Source organism: Triticum urartu, chromosome 5A (genome assembly GCF_056163025.1).
Source record: "Triticum urartu cultivar PI428250 chromosome 5A, HENAU_Tu73, whole genome shotgun sequence".
NCBI lineage: Eukaryota > Viridiplantae > Streptophyta > Magnoliopsida > Poales > Poaceae > Triticum > Triticum urartu.
In genome coordinates, this window is record NC_141877.1 from 142,041,868 (window position 1) to 142,048,230 (window position 6,363).

Below are 6,363 nucleotides of genomic sequence, written 5' to 3' on the forward strand. Positions count from 1 at the left end.
TGAATATCCAGGGGGTGGTACCGTCCCAGGGATATTCATTATTTCAAACAATGCAACCGGTTAGTCCATAATGATAATAATCATAACCATCATATATCACATGTCATCATCAATATTCGAGAATATTCGGGTTTAGTAGTTTCTCCTCCGAAGACCGACACTAAGACCGACACTTGACCCATCCAGACTGTAGTCCTTAACCATGGACATGGCTATTCGAATAGGTTTAATATCTCTGCAGAGAGTGTACTCTTTACCCACGAGTAACGGATTCCTTTAGTCCATCGGACTAATTCCGTCTATGGTCTTTTAATTGAAACACACCTGTCTTGCACACACCAGCTTTTACTCGTGTCTGGAATCACCCATGACACCTGTTAAGCAAAACTCTAAGTGGGGAGGCTACAACCTCGCGTAGCATGGGATCAAATTTCTATCGCGCGCTCTAAGGGGTGCCCCCCTCTCGGTCCCAACCGGATACACCCATGCCCCCGGACCAGGTGGCATGCCTACCGGCTACAACCGGTATCTTCCACCATGGCCTCTCTGTACGGTGTGTGCCAAGACAAGGGTTAACAACTTACTGAACCATACCCCACCTACGGTAGGGACCAGTGGCAGTACGAAACAAGTATGGGGGTTACCGGAACAAGACTCGATCTATGGCCGACTCAGGAGGCTTATGAGTTCCCTGCATGACATGTATAACAAATATATTTCAACCAACAGAATCACCACCCATTATACCTTACTATGCCATACCGGACATAACCATCCCGACGGAGACCGGCGACAAGCTCACGCCTACCCAAGGCAGAGGCTTTCCCCGGGTTCCTTTACGGCATGCATGCAAGGCACATGAGGATGATTACCATCACATGTATATTCATTTCCAACAGCAAGGAAATCACTAGTATGCATCCATGCAAATGACCATATCACATGAAATAACAAGTTCTCCGAAATAAGGTGGTGTTATAAACGTGTCAACTAACACACCAAAAATATTATGCCGGGGTTCAGAATGCTTGCCTTCATGGTGTGGAAAGGCAGGGTGCACTCCAAATCTTTTGAAAGCTTTCTTCTCTTCGAAAATCCTATTTTCAAAAATATGCAAATAACACATATTTCAAAAACAGTACAAAAAAGTTGTTTGGAAAATTTTCAAATAAATCTTAAAATAAACTAGACAGAATTTGAGAGATGTAGGAAAAAGAATCAATTCATTTGGAGTTATATTTAAAAAGTTATAGACAGTCAAAGCTCTGGTCAAAATCTGTTTTTAAAAGAAAATCCAGAAAAGAAAACGGTTCGAATGGAATTACGCTTTCGCACAGAGGAGACGTACTTGAGCCTTTACGCCTCCACTTATCCAGCGTGGGCGGCGCGTGAGTCACTGACAGTGGGCCCGGGGAACCCACTGGTCAGGTTTGACCAGTCCACGCGCGCGCCGTTTCTTTCGACCGAACAGAGACGGAGCCCCGACGATCTCCACCGGCGAGCGGAGGAATCTCATGGGGGTCCAAGGACAGGGATGGATCCGCAAGGTCAAGGCGGTCCTTCCGGTGGTCTACTTGCCGGCGGGGACGGAGTGAGTCGTCGGCGGCGAGCTCCGTGGCGGCCGGTGGCTTCGGGAGTGTTGGGGGTTTGAACTCCGGTTGCTATCGATCGTGTTAGAGGTGCTGGACGGCTTCGCAATGGTGGGAGGAGGAGGTTGGTGGCACTGGTTGGACTGGAGGGGCTCGGCTCGCGACGAATCGGACTGAAACATGGCGGCGGCCGAACCGGCCGGAGTCGGGGAAGACGACTTCCCTCCGACGATTGCGGGCTGAGGGGGTGCCATGGGGGTGGCCTGAGGTTGCCTGCGTGCTTGAATGAGCTCGGGGGCCTCCTTATATAGCGCGACAAGGTTGGTTTGCGGCGGCCGGATAAGAACGACGGCGGACCGCCTTCCTGTAGTGGCAGGGCGTCGTGGCGGCGACAAGCGCTAGGGGACACGCTTGCGGATGAGCACGCACTGTTCCAGGAGGCAGGTGACAAGCGCTGGCGGCTTGGGCAGCGCTGGCTAGCGCAGGAGCGGTCGGGCGGCGGTGGCGGCTAGCGGCTGGCCTCCCGGAGACGTGGCGAGAGCTGCGGGGCTGGTGGGTGCAGGAGGGGACACTGCGTGCTGGCTGCAGTCGGTCACGGACCGGATTGGGTGCGGGGGTGGGACGCGGCGACTCGGGCGCACGTGCGTGCCAAACGCACGCTCTGGGCGCGCCCAGTGCACGCCCGGGACATGCTCGACGAAATGCCAGGGCAGCCTAGAGGGTTCCAAACCACAAGAGAGTTAGCATAAAGGGGTTATAGGCTAGTGCAAATCCATGAGACATGATGGATAGGTCAGGGGATTAAGTTCACAATGTAAACTTGAAATCATGCCAAAACTGGCTATGCAACCAGGGTGTTTGACAAAATTCCAAAGGCACCTAGGCAGTTCTTGGAGTGGCCAAAACTTCCAGAGTGGGGTCTCTTTAGATGAATAAGAGGGTGGTAAGGTTAGTTTGTGAAAAGCACAAACTTGCTAGTGCAAGTTTTGCAGAACTTCAAATCTGGACAGGATGTGAATGGCATTATTTCATGAACCAAAAATATGCCAATGGTTGCATGCTCCTGGACTTAGGGGTTTGGTAGGGCTGTCTACAAGTAGGAGAAGGCACAAGGTTACTGGAGCAAAAATAAATAGGGTTGCAGTAGAAATCACAAGGCTGGACCAGAATGGAAAAGAGGTTGATTCACTCAAAATTTTCAAATAACATCACTGGGTTTTTGCATAAAGTTGAATCATATGCTACTACCAACATCCCATAATTTTGGTGGAGGCCAGAAGGAAATATTTAAATGGGTTGCAGTGCAAAATTGCACTCTGGACCAGAGAAGAAAAATTGATGCAGAGCTCAAAATATTACATGAATAAAAGATATTTTTGCATAAAAGTGATTTAAAAACATCACATGACATCTCCAAATTTTGGTTGGAATTTTAAGTGAATTTATCAAATGGTTGTAGTTCAAATATGGCCATATAACCTTGGAAAACCATTTTTCAAGAAAATACAAATTAAGCAAATTAATCATGTAATTAGTTCTACTAATAAAAGAAAAGTTTTTCTTGAGAGGTTAAACAAGTCCAAAAACATATTTGAAAAGTTTTCACTTTGGGGAAAAAACTCCATAATAACAAGGGAGAAAAAGGTTCAAAAATAAAAAGGGAGCCCAGAAAATAAAAGTTTTAATTTCCTGGAAAAAATTTAATTAATAAAACAAGGTCAAAAATTTGGGGTGTCACAACTCCACCTTATAACAACATCCTACCCATAAGCTTAAATAGTGTTTATCTCATGGGTTTTCGAGATTGTTGAGTCCTCGTGACTCACAGATACTACCAAAACAGTTGCAGGTGCCGATGATACCAGTGCAGGTGATGCAACCAAGCTCAAGTGGGAGTTCGACGAGGACCTTGGCTGTTACTATGTGTCCTTTCCGGATAATCAGTAGTGGTGCCCAGTTGGGACGATCGGCATTTAGCATTTGGGGTTGTCTTCTTTTCATTTGGATTTGTCTGTAGTCGGACTTTGTGAGTACTCTGAATGATGGATGGATTATTTGATCATTGTGTGACATGGCGATTGTAAGACAACTATTTATTTATCCTGGTTCTTGTACATGGGATTGTGTGAAGATGACCCTTCTTATGACAATACCAAAATGCGGTTATGCCTCTAAGTCATGCCTCGACACGTGGGAGATATAGCCGCATCTTGGGCGTTACATGAAGGTCTACAAAGTACTACTCATGCATCATCGGAGAGGCACCAATGGAGGTGGTGAACCCCATCCGAGATGGTGTCTAGATTGGATCTGGTGGTTCTGGACTTTGTGGTGGCTAGATGAATATTTCGTCGACTCCCCTAGGGTTCTGGTATTTTTGGGGTATTTATAGAGCAAACAGGTGGTCCGGGGGCACCTGAGGTGGGCACAACCCACCAGGGCGCGCCTGGGCCTCCTGGCGTGCCCTAGTGGGTTGTCCCCTCCTCGGGACTCCCCCCAGGTGCAACCAGGGCCCAACATGTTTCTTCTGCTCCATAAAAAATCTCCGTAAAGTTTCATGGCATTTGGACTCCGTCTGATATTGATTTTCTGCGGTATAAAAACACGGAAAAAACAGGAACTGGCACTTGGCACTATGTCAATAGGTTAGTACCAAATAATGATATAAAATGACTATAAAATAATTATAAAACATCCTAGATTGATAATATAACAGCATGGAACAATCAAAAATTATAGATATGTTGGAGACATATCAGGAACCAAAGTAATCTAGGAGTGGATCACTGGACAATGGTCAAGAATATCCTAAAGTACCTGAAAAGGACCAAGGATATGTTTCTCGTTTATGGAGGTGATGAAGAGCTTATCGTAAAGGGTTATGGCGATGCTAGCTTTGACACAGATCCGAATGACTCTAAGTCACAAACTGGATACGCATTTATATTGAATGGTGGAGCTGTCAGTTGGTGCAGTTCCAAGTAGAGCGTCGTGGCGGGATCTACATGTGAAGTGGAGTACATAGCTGCTTCGGAAGCAGCGCATGAAGGAGTCTGGATGAAGGAGTTCATATCCGATCTGGGTGTAATAACTAGTTCATTGGGTCCAATGACAATCTTTTATGACAACACTGCGGCAATTGCCTTAGCAAAGGAGTCTAGGTTTCACAAGAGAACCAAACACATCAAGCGACGCTTCAACTCCGTTCGTGAAAAGGTCAAGGATGGAGACATAGAAATTTGTAAAATACATATAGATTTGAATGTGGCAGACCTGCTGACTAAACCTCTTCCATGAGAAAAACATGATCAGCACCAAGACTCCATGGGTGTTAGATTCATTACTATGTAATCTAGATTATTGACTCTAGTGCAAGTGGGAGACTATTGAAAATATGCCCTAGAGGCAATAATAAAGTCGTTATTATTATATTTCCTTAATCATGATAAAGGTTTATTGTTCATGCTATAATTGTATTGATCGGAAACTTAAATACATGTGTGAATACATAAACAAATATCAAGTCCCTAGTAAGCATCTACTAGAGTAGCTCATTGATCAAAAGATGGTTAAGGTTTCCTAACCATAGACATGAGTTGTCATTTGATAATGGGATCATATCATTAGGAGAATGATGTGAGGGACAAGACCCATCCGTTAGCATAGCATATGATTGTTCAGTTTATTGCTACTACTTTCTTAATGTCAAATACATGTTCTTTCGACCATGAGATCATGCCACTCCCGGACTCCGGAGGAATGCCTTGTGTGTATCAAATGTCACTTTGTAACTGGGTGATTATAAAGGTGCTCTACAGGTATTTCCAAAGGTGTCTGTTGAGTTGGCATGGATCGAGATTGGGATTTGTCACTCTGTATGATGGAGAGGTATCTTTGGGCCCTCTCGGTAATACAGCATCGCAATAAGTTTGCAAGCAAAGTGATTAAGGAGTTAGTTACAAGATGATGTATTACGTAACGAGTAAAGAGACTTGCCGGTAACGAGATTGAACTAGGTATGGAGATAGCGATGATCGAACTCGGGCAAGTGACATACCGACGGACAAAGAGAATTATGTATGTTGTCATAAAGGTTCGACCGATAAAGATCTTCGTAGAATATGTAGGAACCAATATGGGCATCCAGGTCCCACTATTGCTTATTGACCGGAGAAGCGTCCCGGTTAGGTCTACATCATTCTCAAACCCGTAGGGTCCGCACGCTTAATGTTCGTTGATCATATAGTACTATATGAGTTATGTATGTTGGTGACTAAATGTTTTTCAGAGTACTGGATATGATCACGGACATGACGAGGAGCTCTGGAATGGTCCGGAGGTAAAGATTGACATATAGGATGATAGTATTTGGTATCCGAAAAAGTTTTGAAATGCATTGGATAATTATCGGATAACCTGAAGGGGTTCTAGGAGGCCACTGGGAGTTAATGGGACAAACGGGCCAACGAGGGGAGCACACCAACCCACAAGGGGGGCTGGCACGCCTCACCTCATGGCCGCCGGCCTGTGGAAGGAAGGAAGAGGGCCGGCCCCTCTTGCCTTCTCTTCCTCGCGTTAAAAAGGAAAGGGGGCGCCTGAGGCAGGGCAGCCGTCGGCCCCCCTCCTGCCTTCTCCTCCGCTCCTAAAGGAAGGAAAGGGGGTGCCTAGGGCTACCTCTCCTCCCCCTCCACCTATATATATGAGAGGATGGGAGGGGGTGCCACACACCACGATTCCCAAGCTGTGTGTCGGCGCCCCCTCTCCCTCTAGCTCA